The sequence below is a fragment of the Canis lupus genome, chromosome 1 (assembly GCF_011100685.1).
Source record: "Canis lupus familiaris isolate Mischka breed German Shepherd chromosome 1, alternate assembly UU_Cfam_GSD_1.0, whole genome shotgun sequence".
Lineage (NCBI taxonomy): Eukaryota > Metazoa > Chordata > Mammalia > Carnivora > Canidae > Canis > Canis lupus.
In genome coordinates this window covers 3,100,948-3,123,274 of record NC_049222.1, presented here as the reverse complement: position 1 = coordinate 3,123,274, position 22,327 = coordinate 3,100,948, and the positions used below count along the sequence as shown (strand labels likewise).

At 47.8% G+C, this 22,327-nt stretch overlaps 2 long non-coding RNA genes across 2 annotated transcripts; one reads left to right on the top strand and one right to left on the bottom strand.

The window, feature by feature from the left end:
• The first annotated feature begins 4,232 nt into the window (after positions 1 to 4,232).
• On the top strand, positions 4,233 to 7,402 carry LOC111092394. Its single transcript, XR_005352992.1, has 2 exons — positions 4,233 to 4,504; positions 5,580 to 7,402. It is a non-coding gene; the product is annotated as an uncharacterized LOC111092394 (long non-coding RNA).
• LOC119870626 lies at positions 4,530 to 7,405 on the bottom strand. Its single transcript, XR_005352993.1, has 3 exons — positions 6,496 to 7,405; positions 5,352 to 5,483; positions 4,530 to 5,144 (listed from the first exon to the last, which is right to left on the bottom strand). It is a non-coding gene; the product is annotated as an uncharacterized LOC119870626 (long non-coding RNA).
• Between the last annotated feature and the right edge of the window lie 14,922 nt (positions 7,406 to 22,327).

Below are 22,327 nucleotides of genomic sequence, written 5' to 3'. Positions count from 1 at the left end.
TCCTACAGATAAAGGAAAATTTGTTTCTGTTGTCTCTTACGTTGCCGGCCTTCTGCAGATGCCCGGATTACATTCCTAGCATGGTAAGCTGGAGAAACACCCATCAATGCTGCCTGCATTAGCCTCTGAGGGCTGGCATTGTAAAGTGCCAGGAACCGGGTGGCTTACACCACAGAAAGCTGGCCTGTCGCTAGTTCTGGAGGACAGGCGTCTGAGGCGAAGGTGTCAGCAGGGTGGGCTTTGCGGGAGGATCTGTCCCTGGTCTCTCTCAGTTTCTGGGGATGGTTGGCAACTACCCAGGGCTCCCATGCATGTAGACGCATCGCTCCGATGTCTATGTCGCTCCAGTCTCTGCTTCCGTCTCCCTGCATGTATATGTGCATGTGTGTGCACCCGTGTGTGTTTGAGTGTACAAATCTCTCTCCTAAGGATGCCAGTCATTGTACGACCTCATCTTACATCTGTGGGGACCCATCTCAAGTCAGCCACACACCGGGCCACTGGGATTAGGGTATCGTGTGTTGGGGGCACAATTGGCTCTAGGATAGTGTCCGCTGAGCTCCTTGTCTATCAGGGTGGTGAGCTTGAGGCTTTTATCGGCAGCCAATTGGAAAGCTCCAAAAGGTCACCTGACCTTCCTGAAGTAAAGAGGTCTGGGCCCTCCCTCCTTTATTATATAAACAAGACTGAGCAGGCAAAGAGAATTTGCCAAGGGTCCGAGGGCACAGTCAGAGCCTAAGAGCACCAGAGAAAAAATTGAATCTATTGAAATATAATTGGCGGCTCGTGGGTGGCTCAGGTGGTTAAGCATCTGCCTTTGGCTCAGGTCATGATCTTGGGGTTCTGGGGTCGAGTCCGTGTCAGTCTCCCTGCTCAGTGGGGAGTCTGCTTCTCCCTCTCCCTCTGGTCCTTGCCCCACTCATGTTCTCTCTTGCTAACTCTGCTCACTTGCTCACCTCTTTCTCAAAAATAAACTAAAAATCTTTAAAAAGAAAGAAATATAATTGGGTGGCAGACTTAACACCGTGTTTCCCCAAGGACTGTCTTCTGGGAAACACAGGAGCACTCTCCACCTGTCCCCTTCAGGATGAGCCTTGCCATCGACAATCTGGCAGAGGCCGTGCCCCCAGTCCTTTCCAGCAGCCAGCCGGGGACTTGATTTGTGAGGCCAGTCGCCAATGGCAAGGGTGCAGATGTGGTCAGGAGGAAGAGCATTTCATGAGGAGGCGGAGAGAGCAAGGCTGAGTCAGCCCCCCCAGACCCGATCCCTGCGCCGGCACGGAGCTGGGGTAGAGGCCAGGTCTGGCCCGAAGACCCACCTCAGCTCCTCCAGCGCCTCAAATGGTGCCCATACAATGCTGCATGCTGGGTGTGGCATGCAGGGGACCCCAGAGAGGAGCGAGCGATGGGTCTTATCCACTCTGACAGTTCTATTCTCGGAATTCGTAGCTACAATACAACTGTCCGGACACTCTGCCTCCGGCCTGGTCTCCCAGGGTAGCAGGTGTCATTCGATCGCCACCTCCACCCCGACCAACTCCCCCCACTGGAGGCATTTCTTTGAATGGGACGTGCTGGTTGGGGCCATGCAACATCATATCACTGCTGATGACAACTGCTTCTGATTCCCTTTATGGAATTCATCCTCCCTGCCCTGTTCTAATAGAACTGAGGCCCCCTAGCCTCCAGGGGAGACTCGAGACCCAAGCTGGTAACCTGGGCCATTCATTCCCCAACCAGAGATGGGCCCACCCGAAGGGTAGACACAAAACTCAGACAAGCCAGTGATGGTCAGGAGACTCAGTTCCAGGACTCCTGTAAGAGCTATTCAGTGAACAGATAATGACTATGACAATGACAGTGATAATGACAGCTGAAGCATTGAGTGCTTTTGTATCCCAGACATGGTCCCAAACAACCTATGTACCTTAGCTCAGTAATTCTGAAGCCAGCCCCATGGTGTAGGCGAATGTCCTGGGTACAGTGGTGAGGAAAGTGTCGGATTAGATAGTATTTCTCTGACACGAGTGTCCTATACCCCCTGCCCTGCAGTGCTGTGGTTGGAATGGGGGATCCTATGGTTTGTCTTCGTGGGCAGGTCATCTGAGCTGTGTGTGACAAAATGTTCTTTTTACCATAAGTAGTTCAAAGAACCAATTTGGGATAATGTGACTTGCACATAATAGAGATATTTTCCTCCCTCAATTTTTACAATTAGTGTCCAAATTGCTAGAAGGTATAGCATATTTTGCATTCATGAAATTTGAAAGTAAGTGATCTCTGCTACCTAACATCTAAAATGTTCACAATTACTGTATCCCCCTATCCATCTGTATCCATTTAACAGTGTCAACATCATAGTCCCACAGGGCCACAAATAGTGTTTCCTAACTCAGGAGAATTTAAAAAGCATTGTCAGTGTGGTAGCCTAATTTTTATACCTGTGGGTGAGGGTAAGAAGTCAGCAGAGTCACTTAAGCTACATACCTCAGGATGACTTCTATACCTCAGGAAGACTGTTCACGCCTCAGGAAGACTGTTCATACCTCAGAATGACTCTTCACACCTCAGGATGACTATTCACATCTCAGGATGACTGTTCATACCTTAGGATGACTTTAAGCAAGGCTGTTTTGGAAACTGGAAATACTTTCTCATTCTAACAATAGCAGAAGTTGCTGTCTGAACTTGTAAAAAAGGAAAAAAACGTCCTAAATTACCAGAGTCCAAGGCCCAATTATTTTTGATAATTATTGGACAAATAACATGGAAATATCTTGAATGCAGTGATTCTGAGTTCTTTTTGGGTAGAAAATGTGGTGTTTAACAGCTTCACTGACACATAATTCACATTCCGTTGAATTCTCCCACTTAAAGTATACAATTCAGTGGTTCTTAATATTATTTACAGGATTGTGCAAACATCACCACTATCTGATTTTAGGACATGTTTGTCCTTCTAAAAGAAACCCTGCTCCCATTCACACCATGCTCCATTGCCTCACCCACCCCCAGCACCCGCCCACCCACTTTCCCTCTCTGTGGACTTGCCCATTCTAGACCTTTCATGTAAATGTGATCCTATAACACATGGTCACTTGGCACAATGCTGGCAAGGCTCGTTCATGGTGCCGCATGTGTCATACTTCACTCCTTTTTTATGGCCATGTGATAGTCCGTTGTGCAGCCATAACACAGTTGGCTTATCCGTTCGTCCACTCACAGATATTTGGGTGGTTTCCACTTGTTGGCTGTCACGACTAGTGCTACTCTGAGCATTCGTGTACAAGTCCTTGTGGGGACGTATGTGTTCATGTCTCTTGGACATACATTGATGAGTAAAGAATTATAATTAGTGAGAAGAACTTCATCTAGACAGTCATGCAAACTTGTAGGTTAGCAGTAAGCAACCTTTCATTCTTCATTCTTGTTTCTTTATTGGAGAAGTGGGGAAAATAATAGGCATTTAAGCATTGAATAAAGATCTCAGCGAACATACATTTTCCTTTATTTGAAATAGCACAAACGGATTCTTCTCTGCTTTCAAACAAATGCATACATTTATAGAGGTGCTATTAAGTGATTTTTTTATTTATCTGACATTGTCAAGAAATTTTCTAAGAACACATTTTCAGATAATTGATGTCTCTACCTTTTAAATTTTTATGATTTTTTCCATAAAAATAAATAGATGTTTATATTCTAAGGCACATTGCTCCTAATGATTTTAGTGATTTATTGTTATGATTACCATACCTCCTTGTTATATTATATCCACACATTCACATCACCAGAACTACTGTCGATTTATTCTAGGATCTGCCCAATTTAGGAATGCCTCCTCTCTCTACATCGAACTTACTTGGATTATTTTTATTTTGTTGACTCTTTCAAGACTTTCAGGGATTGGGGCTTGTCAGGGGTCTCACATGTTGTGTACTGCCAGCAAAATTTCTTCATTCCTGAAACTTCTGCCAGCTGTCTGCATGGCGATAGGAATCCTCAATTGTTCAAGAGGTAAGGGCTCCATAGTTCACTGGCCCCACATCTCAGGGGACAAACAGATGACTGATGGGTTGACCATGCAACCAAGTGCCTTTCTCACTTCTTTCCAAAGCAGAAATTGTTTGGTTTTGTTTGTATGTTTGCATGATTTGGAAGCCAGATGGGGGCCAACTTATTCTCAGTGGGCCTCTGGAGAACTGACCCGGACACTGTGGCTGTAAAGAGAAGCCAAGTGGAGCTAGGGAAATGGGAAAGGGCGCCTACTGGCCACCTCTGGTGCAGCTACCGTGGGCACTGGGTACATTGAAAAACTGTTCTGCTACAGTGTCTGGAAGTCCAGCAGTTGGCTCCGGTCCAACCAACCCCTGTTGGCCTGCAGGTTGACCTCCACCTGGTGCTGCCTCGCCCTTAGCCAGGGATGGTGGGGCTGTCTCCTCCCATACTGGCTGTGCTCTGGTTGATTGAACACATCTCAGCAGCAGGAGACCAGTGGAGCTGGGTGAGTCTCCAGAGGAAGAGCTGGGAGCAGGAAGGAGGAAAAGAGGATGGGTAGAGGCTAGGTGTACTGGATCACAGTGTACTCCCAATCCTCTCCACCCAGAGCTTCAGCATGTGCAAATAGGATCTTTGCAGATATAATTAGTTATGATGAAGTCACACTGGACGAGGGTGGGCCCTACTATATCGTCTGGTGTCCCTATGAGAGGAGGGAAATCTGGACAGAGAGAGAACGCTGTATGAAGAGGGAGACAGGGACTGGAGTGAAGCGTCTAGAAGCCAAAGAAAGCCGAGGGACACCAGGACCCACTAGGGCCTGAGAGCGGGGAAGGGTCCTCCCCTAGAGTCTTCAGAAAGAGTGAGACCCTGCAGACACCTTGATTTTGGACATCGAGCCCCAGAGCCACGGGAGAATACATTCCCATTGTTTCCAACCACGTAGTTGGTGGTACTTGTTACAGCAGCCCCTGGGAAACTCATACAATGGGGAAACACCACTTCCAGCCCTAACACCTGGGGGTGTCGGGACCAGGACTCATCTCAGTGCTCACCTGCCTCTCCACCTGTCTTCCAGAAACAAGAACAGAGAAGTAGGGCTACCCTCCAGAGGAGCGAAGTCCTTCATCTTTGTCACAGCAGTTCTAATGAGAAGGAAATTTTGTTTCCATATGGGGCCAAACATTTCAGGCACCATTTGGAATTTTCTCTTGCACCCCTCCTAATAGTGACATGATGTGGTTTGCCCATGATGAATGACTTGGCCCACAAAGCTATTTAATTATTTTAATCTGGTGCCGTGTTTCATGTCCCTCTTTTGCTGTCAGGGCCTCAGTGCTGTTTTCACCTACCTCAGGCAGCTCCCTGCATCCCTCCTGTAAGTCTTCCATATCTGAAATGCTGTGAGCTGCAAAATCATGCAGCCAGGCTTGGGTGAATTGTCTGTACAAGCGAGTTAGGTTGCAAGTGATGGCCCCAGGGCTCTATCATCAGCAAAAAACACAAGATTTAGTGCATATACTTGGAAATGCTTAATTTGACTGTTCACAGACCTCTAAAACATGGCTTCCTGACCCCAGATTCTGGTCCTGTGGAATGCGGTTGTGTGATGTGTTACCCCTGGGGACCACAGCTGCCCCCCGCAACTTGGACCATTCGAGCACACTCCAGCCTCCACTCCTGTGGCCGTGTGGTGCCAAAGACTCCAGGACCCACCTTCCTCGGCTTCCACATGCCACCCCCAGCACTCGCCGCACCCAGCACTGCTCAGTGCACCTTGGAGCTGATGATCGTTTCCTGCAGTCAGGGGACCCCCACCTCCAAATCACTCACTGTGTTCACTGCAAATTCCATGTTTCCCTTTGAGTCAGTGGTTTCCAGAGGTCATACATTTCTGGAACCTGGTACTAAAGGGAAACCTGAGGGTGCTGCATAAGCATGGTTGGATTTTTCTGAGGCATGGGTCCCGAGGTTCTAGTCTGGGTCATGCTGATGCCACCAAGAATCCCACCAGCACATGCGAGGTGGCGAAGCCTGGGTTTTAGCTCGTGCCCTCTGACATAGTTCATGTTGCTGTCCAGGCCAGCTCTCTCTTCTGACCCTGGGTCTCAGCCCTCATCATTTCCTCCCCTCAGGCGGGTGGGAGTCCCACAGGCCACCTGCTGTAACAGGCGAGGAGACCACCCTTCTTCCTCAGGCGAGGAGACCACCCTTCCAGCCCTTACAGGGAGAGGCCACAGCCCCGCATGGTAGAGAATAACTCTGGTGCTTGTTTTCTTATGATAAAATGCATGCAGTGTGAAAGCTACCACTGAATCATTTCTTGGTGTCTAGCTCAGGGATAGTAAGCACCTTCAAGTTGTTGGACAGCCACCCCTATCATCATCTCCAGAACTTTCCATCGCGTAAAGCTAAACTAGTCCCATGAGCACTACCTCGCTGTTCCCCTCTCCCAGCCCCACTTTCTATCTCTATGAATACAACGACTCTCTTTACCTCCTACGAGTGGAATGATGCAGAATTTGTCCATTTGTCTCCGCCTTATTTCACTGAGCATAACATCCTTCAGGTTCACCCACGCTATGGCAGGGGACAGAATCTCCCTCCTTGTTAAGGCTGAGTAATACTCCATTGTTCCGTTGGTCCTTAGACTGGAAGGTTTGTGAACCGCTGGGGCAAGGGTGGCTGCTGAAACAGTTGGCAGTGCATGGCCTCAGCTACGGTGCTGGTCCCTCCTCCTGCGTCTTCCTCTCCACCCGGGAAGGAGCTGCTGGGCTCTTGGTGCAGTGGGGAGAAGGACTCACCTCTCTTTTCCCTTCTCACTATTCCTCATGATGCTTATGACAGGTCTTACTGTTACCATTTGACAAAAGGAGAGACATATTGGAAATGTCCGGTAATGTCCCCAAAATGAAGCAGGTGGTCAGTGTCTCTCTGATTGCCCTGACAGATGGTGAGACCCTGTGAGCAGACCCAGCTGTTTGTCCTTCTCCCAGCTTCTTGCTCCTGGCACCTACACACGGCCCCAGGGTAGGGTTTTGAGATATCTGCACATAGGGCATGGGGACCCCAGACGGAAGCGCAAATCCTGCTGTGCTGGCTCACCTGCCAGGACAGTTAATCCCTGTCTGCCCTGGTTTCCTTATCTCTAATATTGGTAAAACAATGGTGTTTGTTCTGTACGGTTGATTTGACAATTAAAACCAGATAATCTATATATGGTGCTAAATGCTTTGAAATGTCTAGAAATATTTGAAATGTCTAGAAATATTTGAAATGTCTAGAAATATCCATAAGTAGGAGCCGATATTAATATTGTTAGAATTGCAATTTAAGGGGAAATTTTAAAGTGTGGTTCATCCATATATGCTAGTTTTAGGCTGTCATTAAAAAATTGTGTTTATGTTCTGTGTTTATAAACTTGTTTAATGCTTGTGGAAATTTTTATACTCTGTTAAATTTTTTTAAGTATCCAAAATTATATATACTATATAATTTCCATTGTGCTTTAAAAATAGTAATAAGGAGAGTGCCTGGGTGGCTCCGTTGGTTGAGTATTGAGTCTTGGTTTTGGCTCAGGTCATGATCTCAGGCCTGTGGGATCCAGCCTCAGGTCGGGCTCCACAGCCAGTAGGGAGTCTGCCTGGGATTCTCATTCTCTCTCTCTCTCTGCACCCCCCCTTTGTCCCTCTTCCCACTTCCATGGGTAATCTCTCACTCTTTTTCTCTCTTTAAAGAAAACAAAACAGTAATAAAGCCCTGGGAGGAAACATGCTAAAACGTTAATAGGTGTGTCTGAGTAGTGAGATTGTGTATAACTATTTTTCTACTTTCTTGTACTACCTGTGAAGCAGACAACTAGCTCCCTAATTTTTTAAAAATATTTTATTTATTTATTCACGAGAGACACACAGAGAGAGCCAGAGACACAGGCAGAGGGAGAAGCAGGCTCCCTGAGGGGAGCCAGATGTGGGATTCAATCCCAGGACCCCAGATCACGTCCTGAGCCCAAGATAGATGCTGGACCACTGAGCCACCCGGGTGTCCCTAGCTCCCTGATTATAAATCCAACAAATCAAAAATGTAAGGAAATGCAAATATACAGTAACCAAACTGTATTATTCCCCAGCTGGGGCTGCAGGATGCCACCTGGAAGTCTGTGCCTGGCCAGCATCCGGGCAGCCCAGCTGAGCAGCATGTCACCAGCAGTAGGCACGGCTACGGATGCTGCATCTCAGCCTGGGCTCTGGCCAGAGGCACAACTGTTATCCGTAGGCAAATCATGTCATTCTTACTTTGTAAGTCCCAAACAGAGCCTCAGCACTGTCCGGTCAGTGGCTTACTGGCCAACTGGTTGTTGATAAGCATTATCAGGCCAAATGAGCAGAAGGGCACCTGAGCCATCCCTGACCTCAGCAGCTGAACTCCTCATCCAGGTGTTAACCTGTTCCATGGCTCCTCTTCGCTGCCACCCTGGCTCTTTCTAAGACACAGGGAGGCCTCAAGAGGCTGCCAGTAAATTCTCTGCCCCGCTGGGGTGGCCATGGACTCAGAAGCTTGGGGTTATCGGGAGGAGCAGGAGTCGAAGCTCGGGGTCCCCTCGTGACCCACAGAGAACGGCGCTTTCTGAGTCATTCTTGCTCCCACCCTGAGGCTTCGTGTGGATCCGCCGCCCGAGGCCGCCCCTGGGGAGGCCCTGCCCAGCAGCATCTCGCTCCCCCGGCCGGCGGCACCTGGCGGTGTTCTTGCTTCTGCCTCTGCTTCGTGCCTCCCCCGTCTTTCCTCTCCGTTCTAGCCCGTCTCCTTTCCTGTCCTCCGTCCACATTTATGGCCCTGACTCAGGAAACAGCCGCAGGAGAGGTTGTGTTTGGTGGCCGCTAGCCACAGGTCAGACAGTGGCTCTCCTGCTAGGACCCCTGGGACGCGTTGGTGGGGCCGCGCTCTCCCGGGAGGCCACCGCGGACGCTCCTCTCCGGGCCCACACTCCGGCCCTCCCCGCGGCTCCCACGCATCGTCACACCCCGACAGTGACGAGGGGGGCCTGCCCGGAAGGCCAGCCGACTGGCCCACTGGGGCTGAGCACCGCGATCTAGTGAGGCCTCCTGGCATCCTCTCCCTTCTCCCGGCTCTCACGCCCCACCCTTGTCCCTCCCTGCCAGCAGGTACCGTGCTCCCCGCGGAGGGACAGTCAGGTGTGCAAGGTGGCTTAGGCACATCTAAAGAGGCAGGACCGGCAGGTGGCTTGTGACACGGTGACTCTCAGGCCCTAGACCATCCTGGCTCCACCCAGGGCAGGAGATCTTAGGGCAGGGTGGACTTGCCTGGAACCCGTGTTTTTCCCTCCATCCACCTGGCATCTGCTGAACACTGTGACTGCTTGACTACACAGAGTGGTCCCCACTGCTCCACCTGAGCTCTGTGACGCCTCAGATCAGCTTTCCCCCTCCGACAGGGGAGCTGCCCGAGTCCAACAGCTGTCTTCCCAGCACTCGGTGAGATAAGCGAGAGGCCGCTTCCTGAGTGTGCACACCCGCCAAGCTCTCCGTGTGTCTGCACCTGGCCATCCACTCCGTGGGGGGGCGAGCACACCTCCACAGGGCGAGGAGGAAGAGAAGGCGCTCTGCATGTGGCTGGGAAGCTGCCACCTATCGGGGCTTGATTCCTCAGGGGCCGAGGCACAGCAGCACTTTGCTGACTCACATCCACAGAAAGCATTTGCTCTGTGTCAACTTGACAGTGATTTGCACAGTATGTATAATTCCTTCTGATGTTGGACTTTTAAAAATAACCTGCACGTGAGTAGAGGGTGCCGACCTGGCAGGCTTTTCTTTTTCTACCAAGCCCTTGGGGTTTTGCTGGGACTGTTCAGATACCCCAGATACCCGAGTAGTAGCCCTGTTGCCCCGTACACGCCCATCTGGTCCCACACTCATAGGCTCCCGTGGGCATCGTACCCACACCTGCTGTGACCACCACACAAATGACACAGTTGCCTTTGTGTTGCTCTGGGTCCCACCCTTGACCTTACTGGCCATGTTGCTCCCAAGAGGGCAGTGACCACAGGCCTCTGTTTGAGAGCAGAGGCCCACCTCCAGTTTTCAGGGTTAGACTAGGCTATGGTTCTAGAACCCAACAACCAACTGTAAACTTGGATGTTCAACACCGGACTGTCTTCTCTAATAGAAATAAAACTTGGAGAGAGTAAGATTTCAAGCCCCTTATGATTGTGCTAATTTTCCAGAAGGGTTGTGTTGCGAAAGCAGAGAGAGGCAGGACGGACAGCCCTGGGGCCTATCTAGATGAGAGCACCACCTCTGCTCCCAGGGCAGCTCTGGGACACTTGCTGGCAGATGCTGCCCTGTGATTTCATCCTCACAACTTTGTACGTACATCTTGCACACACAGTCCTTTCCCAACCATCATCTGACACAGACTGAATGCAACAGAGCAGGCGTGCCCTTTGCGAGCCCTCAGGAAACAGGAGCATCGCTGCCCCCACGACCTTGCTGGTGGTGAAGTGCTGGGGCTTCCCAAATGTGTCAGACATCCAAACACAGACAGCCTACTTTGCACTTTTATTTTTGAATTTGGTCCTTTGGGTTGTTGGTTTTTTGTTCTTATGGTGGCTAATGAGGGTTAAACATTATGTTGGGGGTTCATATGACCCTCAATATGTTTTCACCCTTACCAAGACTGTGATGAGAGTGCTTGGGGGGCTCTGTTGGTTGAGTGTCTGACTATTGAGTTCAGTTCAGGTCATGACCTCCGGGTCGTGAGACGGAGCCCCAGGTCAGGCTCTGTGGTGGAGGTGGAGTCTGTTGCAGATTCTCCTTCTCCCCCTGCCCTTCCCCACATGCTCTCTCTCTCTATCCCTCTAAAAACATAAAACAAATTGAGGCACCTGGGTGGTTCAGTTGGTTAAGTGTCTGACCCTTGGTTTCAGCTCAGGTCATGATCTCGGTGTCACAGGGTCGAGCCCCATGTATGGCTCCATGCTTAGCAGGAGTCTGCTTCTCCCTCTCCCTCTGCCCTACCTGCCCCTACTCTCAGACTAGATATATTAAGAAATTAATTAATTAAAAACAAAGAGACTGTGATGACTCTCCCAGCCCACCCCCACACACATGTACATGTTTTAATCTCACATGGCTCCTGCCCACAGCCAGGTGGAGTGCTATGCTCTAACCCTTTGTGTCCCCTCCTGGGCCAACGACGGTCCTCATGGCACCTCAGAGGGGTCACCAAGCAACACTCTGCTTTCAAGAAATGACCAAGCTTATCCAGCATTTCCTACTTCCTTCCATCAGTGGCCTCACGGGGGGCAAGCTGCTCACACCATGTGCCTCGGGAAAAGGAAACGGGTTGCTGGGAGATATTTTTCCAAAAAGTGGATGCCATCTCCTGGGAGCCAGTGAAAGTACATGATGCCGGTGCCGCGCAAAGCCTCCAGAGCCCTTCCTTCCGTTCCCCCTCTTCACACGGGCGTATGATCCCAGGGCCACGAAGCAGTTTGAAGGCGGGCTGACCCAGATCCCGTGCTCACAGAATGGCGGTAACGCCGAGGTGTGCCCCTCCTTTGGCCAACAAGTAAGTTATAGAAGGAACTGACACCAGCAGACGTTTGCCAGGATAGGTTATTGTGTTACAGGGATGCAGATTTTAGGGCCATAGATTGTGTCAAAGTTGCCCATCAGCCCTCCCTCGCTCCTACTGCTGTTGTGACTGTGACTTCCTTGTCCTAAATAAAAGTGGAAACCTGGAGAAGCCAAGGAAAAGGTACTTTTAAAAACTTGGTTTAGGTCAAGTCCATTACAACATAGCTTTTGGGGCTGGCTCAGCACGTGGGGCTCCAAGGACAGCAGGTGCTTGGCTCTCGTTTCCTGCTCGCCTCTCCCTTCCCCCAAACACCAACCAGGAAGGGGGTACAGACAGGTAGGAATGACTCATTTCTCATTTGAATACACAGACCCTTTACATAACCTGAATCATTTTTCTGAGAATAAGCCCTTGACATGAAATTGCATAATTCCATTGCCTTTCTAAATGCCTGTTGCTTAAAGGAAATAGGATGACTTCAGTATGAGGGTTTTCAGCAGGTGAGTGGGGAGGGCGAGTGGCAGGAAGGGACTGAGGTCCCACTGATCTTTCAGGAAGGTAAATAATGACTCGCCAGAGAACGAGCATGGGGGGCAGCTCTTTGGAGGAAGCGGAGATGAAACTCCGGTGCTCATCGGTCTGCAGCACCATCTTTAATAAGTCATTTTTAATTAGCTTTCATCTAATATGGTGCTCACTGCTTGTTATTTGTACAGCTCTCAGGGGCTTTCCACAGAGGCCCTATTTTATTGGCCACAGATACCATGTCTGCTCAGAGATATTATCAGAAAATATGATGGGTGTTTTGCACATGCGTGTGGGCACACACGCACACAGGGCGGGTGGCATTGACGGCGTTACAACAGCAGCTCAGCAGGACAATAAGGGGGTGGCCACATCCCATCACAGCCTTTGTGATCTACCAGAGTAGAGCCGGCCATTTCCTGGGGCTTGGTGTACCCACAACTGAGGGACGAAGGTCCACGGACAATGTAGTCTCTGACTTTTGGATGGTTAGGTAGGTATCAGAAGGGTATTCTTACTTCTTAAAAAGGGTATTCGGGGGGATATCCAGTGCCCAGGAAGGGAATTCTGAACGGCCATTGTTGCAAAGTGTGGTTGGCAGACCTGGACAAAGTAGGAAGGAGCTGACAAACTCAGGGGTGCTGGGTGGGGACAGAGCACTGGTATTTTGTCATTAGAAGAGCAGGCGTGTCACGGGACCCGGAAGGGCAGCCTGGCGACGTCCTGGTGACCTCGGGCATCATTGAAGTTGAGTTGTTCGCCTTCCTACATTCCTAGCACATTGCTAGTGATGCTGTAGGGAGTGTTGTGGTTTTCAGACAATGGGATGTAGGAAATGTCTGCTTGCCACTTCACTGCCCCCACACCCCAGAACTGAAATGCAACCCTCTGTCTGTCCACCTCCATCCAGTGGCCTGGTGCTCAGGCCCATTCTCCCCCAAACCACAGGACCATGAGGTCCTGTCCTGGGTCCCCCTCAACTAGGGGATGCAGGGCTGGGGCAGTGTGGAGGGAGTGTGACCAGCAGGACAGATTGCCAGGAAAACCTAATTCCCACAGAGTCAGTGTTTTCTCCTAGCACCTGCAGAAGGGCATCTTCAGGGAGAAGGTGGGGGGATGGTGTCAGGGTCTGGGAGGAGTGACATTGCCAGGGAAATTTGGAGGGTTTCAGGCTGTGGGTTAGCTGTGTGGAGGGAGGTAGAAAGCTGTAGAGATTGGGTAATCCCCAGGAGCCTCTGTCTAAGTCTGAGGCTCCCATCTCTGTCGGCTCCCCATTCCTGCTCCAGGTCCAAGCTGGTGTGAGCAGAGGCCCTGAGTCCGCCCTGGTGCTGATGCTCTGGGATGGTGCCTTGTTTTCCCCTCCCCGGGCTGCAGGGGCTTGTTTATGTCTGCACACGCACACATAACAATTATTCCTTAGCTCCTTGGCCCCCAACCTCCCACCGCATGGAGATTGGCCCCACCATGGGACTGGCTAAAAAAGGCCTTCCCACTCCCCCGTCCACAAGAAGCCCCAGTGGCCAGGCCTTCCCTCCATAGGAAGTCCTCCTGCTCCTGCGCGGGGGCTCCTTCTTTGGGAAATTTCTCAGGTGCACATCCTTTGCAAGTTTACTCGCACCTTCACAAAGACCTAGTGGAGGGGATGCCTGGTTTGAGTATCTGCCTTTGGCTCAGGGCATGATCCTGGAGTCCCAGGATCGAGTCCCACATCAGGCTTCCTGCATGGAGCCCACCTCTCTCTCTGCCTGTGTCTCTGCCTCTCTCTGTGTGTCTCTCATGAATAAGTAAATAAAATCTTTAAAAAAAAAATAGACCTGGTGGAGGAAATGCACACTCTTTGAGTTCTACTAATGAGATGACTGAATTCCAAACACCTGTCACCAAGGACATACTTCACCGTAGCAGATGTAAAACAGAAATGTGTGTATAATCTGGGAATTACATGGTTATTTCACTGATATTCATGCCGTGCTGGAGGGATACCTTAAAGAAATCTGGATTAGGGGCGCCCTGATGGCTCAGTGGGTGGAGTATCTATCTGCCTTCGGCTCAGGTCATGATCCCAAGGTCATGGATTCGAGCCCCACATCAGGCTCCTTGCTCAGCAGGAAGTCTGCTTCTCCCTCTCCCTCTGCCCCTCCCCACTGCTCATTCTCTCTCTCTCTCATAAATAAATAAATAAATAAATAAATAAATAAATAAATAAATAAATAAATAGATAAATAAATAAATAAAATCTTAAAAAAAAAAAAAAAAAAAGAAGGGCAGAAGACAGCCAACAGGCAAGGGTGGGGAAAACATGGTTGGTTATAAGAAGCTAAACTTAAATGTCAAATCTTTGTATTTCTCACACAAAATTTGTCTTAGAACAATGCAAAAGTGCCGATTCATTTTCCGTGCATTAAAAAGTCCAGTTTTACAGTGGAATGTTTGAAAAGGTGTGTGATTACCATCAAATCTTTCTCAAACACTGGCTGACAAACCAGAGGTCTCGCGGTAGACGCTGGAGCCACCCAAGCACTGTGCTGACATCAGCCCACAGCCGGTGGTAACTGAGCAGTTGGTACTTGGGGAGCGCCAGTCCCCACTCCAGACACAACCCCTGGATAAACTGCTCACTCGCCTGAAGCACCACCTGCTGCCACTACCTGGAATACACCTGCTACTTAGAAGCTTAGTGGCAACAGATTGGAAAAAATAATAAACCACAAGTGTGGAATCCGTGTGCCCTGAATTCCGTTTCCTTAAAAAACAGCATAAGCTCCTTGAGTGGTGCGGAGACATTACAGCTGAGCAGGGCTCCCTGTGACGGGACTCCTCTGCGGCGGCCGACCTGCGGTGGTGTTTCTGTCTATAAGTGAACTCCCATGCAGAGCGAGCCAAGCGTACTCCGGACGCCGTGTGTTCTCAGTGCCAGCCATGCTGCTGACAAGTCTGGTGAGGTGTGGAAACAGAGACAGGTTACTTTATCACTCACTGCCGTCTTGCACCATTGGCTGCCATGCTCAAACCACACCTGGGTGGGGGCCCTGGCCCGCAGGTGTACTCCATGGGCAACTGTGTTTGATGACAACTGTCCAACGGGCCCATGTGACCTCCAAACAAGAAAGGATGGGCAGGTGGAATGTACTGATGTGGCCAGAGGGGTCCCTGGCTTGCATCTCAGTTCTCTTATCACTGACCTGGCCTTCCTGGTCTCCTGTCCCGTGGGACAGAGGCCCACTTGTCACACTGGTTCTCAGCCTCTTCCTTCGCAGCACTGCACACATCCCAGCACCATGGTGATTCTGTGAGTATCCACATCAGTGCACATCGGCCTCCCCAGTAGCTGCCCAACTCCAGAGCTGGGGATTTCTCTGTTCTCTCCTCACTAGCACATACACAGCACTCAAGCACGTGGAGGTCCTCCGAGATGTCTCCTGGATGAACGGCCCAGGGAGGCGGGGACACACCACATCACCGAGAAACACTAACACATCTAACTTATGAGCCCTGAATGACGGGTTTCTGTCCTTCAAATTTAAACATTGGTCAGCAAGTGCTTCTTGGCAGTTCACCCTCAAAACAGACATTGTGTTGTTTGCTTCTAAGCTGACCTTGAGTGTAGCATATCTGACTCCTGGGGGCACCCACCCCGACCCCCTCGGCAGTGGCATTCAATCAGCTGTCACAGGTGCTGGGCACCAAGCTTTCAGGGAATGATGTTGTAATTCTCTCATTTGTGTTAAGTTTGACTTCTTAGTGTACTTTTACTCACTTTGCTAATATAAAGATGTGATACAGCACACAGCCTATTTCATGAGAGTTATTTTTTCTAATTTGATGACTATTTTATACTATCACACCAGAGGCTTTGTGAACTGTCAGTTCCCCCACTAGCCTACTAGCAGGGAAGATGCTGCTTCCAATAACAAATGTCCTCTCCTGATGAAGCCCAGGACTAATTTTTCCACTGACCCAGATACTTTACACCCAGAAAAAGGGAACATTCACAGTTGCAGAATTGTGAGTACTTGCAGTTGAATAAAGGTAATACTGCCCGACTCTGGGATGGTTTTGTTTTTGGAATGTAATTTTTTGGGGGGAATTTTTCAATCCTGGACACACACTGTTCCCCAAAAAACTGCTTTAATGGAGTGCCGTCTTAAAGAGTAGTTTCTGAGGCATTACTCTTGTGATAGGAATTCATTCCTATGATGCAAATAGTCACAGTGCCCTGCTGCTCACGCTGGCAAAATACATGTTCAAAATATTAACACAAGAGAGCCAGGATCAGTGACCAAATGGGCAAGAGTGGGCGACTGAGAAGCAAGTTTTAGCATGAGGAAAAAGGAAGTAACTTTATATGTCTACTCTTTCTTCTGAGGAAATCACATGCTGAAGATCCTTGAGAAAGGAATGTGTGTGACTAGGTAGGTGGATGGGAGCCCACGAAGAGACCTACACAGCCCATCGCTACGCCATCACCCAGGTAGTGACAAAGGAAACGTGCCACGCGTTGGATCCAATGGCTTTATGTCCTGAAGTGACATGTTTTCTGGTTGGAATGTTTTCACCTGTGCTTGTGATGCATCTGGGTAGAAGAAATAATGGGTATTTCTTTACCTAGAGCAAAAACCAAAGTGAAAAGGATGCCCTGAGTTGGACAGTGGGATACATCATCCACTCACAAGTCCTTACACAATCCACCAAAGGCTAAAGAATAGGCAAGATGCCGTCCGCGGAGAAAGGCAAGTTCACCAGAGATCGGGCCAGGCCCTCTCAAGATGCTCCTTTTCACTGTGACTGGCCCAGTGATTGACTCAGGCAGTGTATCCCTGAATTTCCCATACTGACACTTGTTCTTTGTGTGAACTCCAGGCTGGGGGAGAGTTGCTTGGTGGTTGGCATAGCTGTGAGAGACGAGAAGCCGCACCACGGAAATAATCCATCCCCTTCCAGTCTGCATGGTGCACACCTGATCTAACGCGCTGTCTAAATCTATGCTAAATCATTACTCCTAATTATAAGTTCCTATTGTGTCTGTTTTTTTTTTAACTAGGTGGAGAAAGAGTTATTTAAGGCTAGTATTTTCATCATTTAGTGTCTATCCAAGAACAAATGAAGTCTCAGGAGGCAAAAAGAGTTTCTTGTTTAAATTTATATAATTTACAGTAAAACGGAACGTAACATCTTTCTCCAATCAAGGTTTTCTTGTTTAAGAAAACCAAAGAGCACACTGACTAGGAGATAAGCAGGTGATCTTCCAAGGGGGAATCAGAAACAGGTGGCTAGTTGCTCAGGGCCCGTCTGAAGAAAGACACAAGAACCAACTTGAAGAAGACAGTATTATCTACTACAACAGCTTTTTCTGCAGGATATTAAAGCACTTTATAAATATTAATTATCTCATCCATTCTTATCACACTGTATGAACCAAAGACATTATAGATGGCCAACTGCCTAGCCCACTAGGCTAAATATCTCAAGCTGTCTTTCACAGAATGTGATTTCCAATTCAAAACATGCTCACCTCCCTCTTATTTAGAGATGTGATTGCACTTATGAAAGATCCAGTCCCCTTTGGTTCTTTCTCAATACCTTTGAATTACTAAATATTTCTGCCTGTGCCCCACCTCTTCCCCCTTTTATACATGTTAATCTAGCAAAATTAGAAAACGCCAATACATAAAGTAAGGGTAAGCCACACATAAGCTCCTAATTATTAAAAATTACCATGGATGTATGGTGTGTATTTATCCTGAAGATTTTCTAAATGCATGTGATCGTACATTTTTATTTCCTTTAATATTGTTTCATGTTCACTTATATCATTATTTTAGATATATTCAATATAATCTTTTTAATGCATTATATGCCATTATTCTTAACAGCTAAATATTACTTCACTATATGGAAGTGATATAATTAAATTCTTCCACCTAAACACTGAGGCTGTTTCAACATTTTTGCTGTTACAGAGCTCTGCCAGGAAATCAGCATGTTCTGTATCCTTCTGAACCTTCTCGGTGGCCAAATATATGAAACCATGATACAAAGGTTTGGTTTTGTTTACAAAAATGGAACTATACCCCAAACCTCACTTCGTCCACATTAGAAAAAAAAAAAAAGTATCATGAATGTTCTTCCAGGGAATTTTCTTTTTTTTTATTTATTTTTATTTATTTATGATAGACATATATATATACATATATATATATATATATATATATATATAGAGAGAGAGAGAGAGAGAGAGAGAGAGAGGGAGAGAGAGAGCAGAGACACAGGGAGAAGCAGGCTCCATGCCGGGAGCCCGATGCCGGACTCGATCCCGGGACTCCAGGATCGTGCCCTGGGCCAAAGGCAGGCGCGAAACCGCTGAGCCACCCAGGGATACCCCAGGGAATTCTTTCAATAGTTGCATAATAATTTACAGTACCTATATACCACTATTTGTCCAGCCATTTTCCTTTGATAGTTATTCAGACATTCCTTGATGTTTGCCATACAAAGAATCCTGCCCTCGACATCCTAGAACATAACTGCTAGTATAGTCAGTGTGTACTCCAACAGCATAATGACAAAGAAGTGGTATTGCTGAGTCAGACGACACATCTGTAATGTGAATAAATGTGTCATGCACACCTCTTAAAGGCATTCACATCAGCGTGTGGAAAAATGCAAGCTGCTCTGTCAGTTTCCTTCATACAGATGCTCTAGCTAGAAATACCTTGGATGTAAACATCCACACAAGGAAAGTGATGCTCAGAAAGGTACGAGGCATGTTCAAGGTCACGCAGGTAAATATTTCAGAATCAGGACTAGCACCTATACCTCCTTATTGTCTGACAAAGACTTTCTGTATAACAGCAAATATTTATTGGGGATGGGGGGTTGGTACAAGAAAGAAAGAAAATACATTATCACATTTAGCTATTGCTGTGTAACAAACTGCCCCAAAACTTAGTTTAAAATAAGAGCCACGTATTTAGTTATGACTTTATGGGTCAGCAATGTGGGCTGGGCTTTGCTGGGGGGCCCTGTGTCTAAGCTGGCCCCCTCAGGTCTACGTGGTCAGCGGTGGGTCAGCTGGGCTGCCTTGGTTCTTCTGTGCTCCCCCATCCTGCAGTATACTTCCCAGGCTTGTTCTTGTGGCAGTGGCCAAAAAGAGTGTACGTGTTTGAGGCCTCCTGAGGCTTACACCCAGGGTTTGCACATTCTCACATCCGCCACATTCAATGGTCAGAGAGCCGCAGGGCCAGCCCCGCAGATTTGAAGGATGATGAGACAGACTGCCTCTAGTGGAAGGACACTGCAAAGGGCTTGGGCAAAGGAAAGTGTGGAAAGCAGGACCCTAAGTTTTTCCCACTTTCCAAACAATTGCTTTATCTTCTTGATGTGGCTTGTTTAGAAAATCATGGCTTTCTAAGAGCATAAAGGTAGTAATGTTTGTAGTGAAATCTCAAACAGTTCTCCCAAGATACCTGCAGTACATCTGGGGCATTACCATATTTGGTCAGATCTCTTTCCATTTTTAAAAATAGGTTTGTCAGATAAGAAAAATTAAGCACTGGGATGCCTGGGTGGCTCAGTGGTTAAGCAGCTGCCTTGAGCTCAGGGCGTGGTCCCGGAATCCCAGGATCAAGTCCCACATCGGGTTCCCTGCATGGAGTCTGGTTCTCCTCCCCCTGCCTGTCTTTGCCTCTCTCTGTGTCTCTTGTGAATAAATAAAATATTTTAAAAATAATAAATGAAAGAAAAATTAAGCGCTATGGCCGTTTTACTCTGTTCTTGTAATATGCCATATACAGCATTGCTGATGTATTTTCCCTTTATTCCTTGACTGAAGGGCACTGCAGCTGTAGAAAGCACTGTTTGGGGTTTGGTCTTCTGTAGTCTTTTTGTGTGTATATGACTTTAAAAAAATACATATCTCTGTAATTTTGCATCTCACACAATAAACGAAGAGGACTTTACAGGTCATAAAAATAGCAGGCAATAAATAAAGTTAAACATGGTCAGCTTCCTTTTGATATCACAACAGGAGTGTGTCCTTGGAGAGGAGAAGCAGGGCTGAGGGGCTCCACTTGCTGTTTGCTGGGGCTCTGGTGAACGCAGCCTGTGGATGCGCAGACAGCCCTGCAGGGTGACTCCTGAGTGCTGGGGAGGGAACATCCTCTATATTTAGAACTTCTGGCTTCAGTCAGATATAAAATGGATTTAGGATGTGGGTTGAGGACAGGAAGGGAACACACACATGCTAATATTTCATTTGTTCTTTCTTGAATCAGCAGCTTAGCGTGGAAAGTGCTCTTCTGTGACATTCCTGTTTGTCCGTAATTACGGATTGGTGAGGAACAAAAAGAAACTAAAGCAGAACTCTGCTGACGTTTTACACTGGGCACCTTGGGACGTGTCTGAGCGTACGCTGGCCCCACTTGTGCATCCATCAGCAATTGGGTTCTCCAGTCCCGAGCAAAAGCCGGGTGAGTGGCTGCCAAAAGCGCCCAGTTTTCTGAAGGACGGAGTTGAGCATGCCATGTGCCTTTCACAGTAGAATTCCACAATGAGGCTGAGAGTATTTAAAACAACTAAAATAAGCATGTAGGAAAGAACCATAGGTTTCAATAAAAAAAAAGTGTTTTGAGGACATTCTATACCAGAGATCCCTATTCCAAAGGAAACAGGATACACAGAAAAGTGGAAACTTTATTGTTTACTTGGAGGTATGAAAAGAAATAGGTCAGTGATTCGTTTCCATAGTGACTATTATTGAAATAAGACAAACTGACACCAATACTGATTTATTCTCCTATTCAAGCCCTTTTAAAAGATCACTTGAATCTGAGTTGGTTCTTGAATATAAACAAGAAGACCAAGTTATCTTTCACAATAATGACCTTTTGCTACTTGAGAATGAGACTTTTAAAAAAATTAAAATAATCCAAGTTTGTCTCATAACAGTTTGTGGCTATAAACAGAACGTGTTTTTAAGTATAGGAATTGTGTTCTGGGCAGTTGCAATTTAACACTAGTTCTTAAAGTAATGATCTATTCTTGCTTTACCCCAAACTATAAGGATAGTTCTTTGCTGTTGGTGACCTCTGCAGCCACATGACAAGAGTTGGTAATAAACGCGGGTACTTAAGCTGCACTCCTGGATGACCAGTTTTAATTTGACCTTTCTAGCCAAGAGCCAGCTCAAGTGCGGAGTGTGGAATACAGCTGTGTGCTGGGGAGTCCAATCATTTTGGCCATTTAACCATCACAATGAATCATTGCCTGTGGACGTCCTCTGAAGTGATCAATACCAATTTTCAAGACAGCCGAAATGTCCCAATCAGCTACATGGCGCCAGTTCAGTGGGCATGTGTGGATCCAGGTTCCTAGTCAAGGTGAAAGGAAACAAACAAGTGCTCGGCCCATTCTGGCCATTGGAGGCCTGCTGTCGGGGAATCTGGGTCAGAAAGATTTTGTTCCAGTTGCAGGTCTTCTGTCTGGACCACTTCCACGGTTCATCTCTTCATCTTTGTCAACACAGTGAAAGTGGGTCAGTTCTCAGCCGAGGGATGTGGACGTGGAGTCTCACCACGTGTTCCACTCCTGGGGCAGTGGCAGGAGGAGACTGTGCTGTGCAGGGTAGGGCAGTGCAGGTGTGAGAGTGGGTCTTTGGTATATGCATGTGTCAGCGTATGCATGAGTATGTGTATATGAATGCATGTGATTATGTGTGCAAGACAGGAGCGTGGCCTGTGGCACAATCTATGATGTGAGTGATTTCCTCTGCTAACATTAACCCTTAGTTGTCAGGGTCTTGACTTCCCCAGTTACCAAATAACCCAGGATCATTCTTCTTCTGCTCTATCTGCCTTTCATCAATTTTGCTTCTATTTGCTATCTTCGCAGGTAGGTCAATAGTGGAGAAAAAAGAAGGAAATGATTTCTTGACTAAGATGGGAGGTAGTGGAAGCTGAACCTTTGGGCTAAAATTAGGTGAGAAGATAATCAGTAGATCAGCATAAAAGTAAGGAGCTTAAGTGACTGGCTGCAGTTCTGCACTAGGTCAGGGACCCCATCTTTCCCATTTTTCTCTAGCATGAATGTTTGTCAAATATATTTTTTCTATATTTAAGCAATTATTACTTTCTCCTAGCATAACAAACATTAATCCCAGGGCTCATGGGAGATGAGGAGACTGTAATGGAATAGCACTTTGCAAAATAAG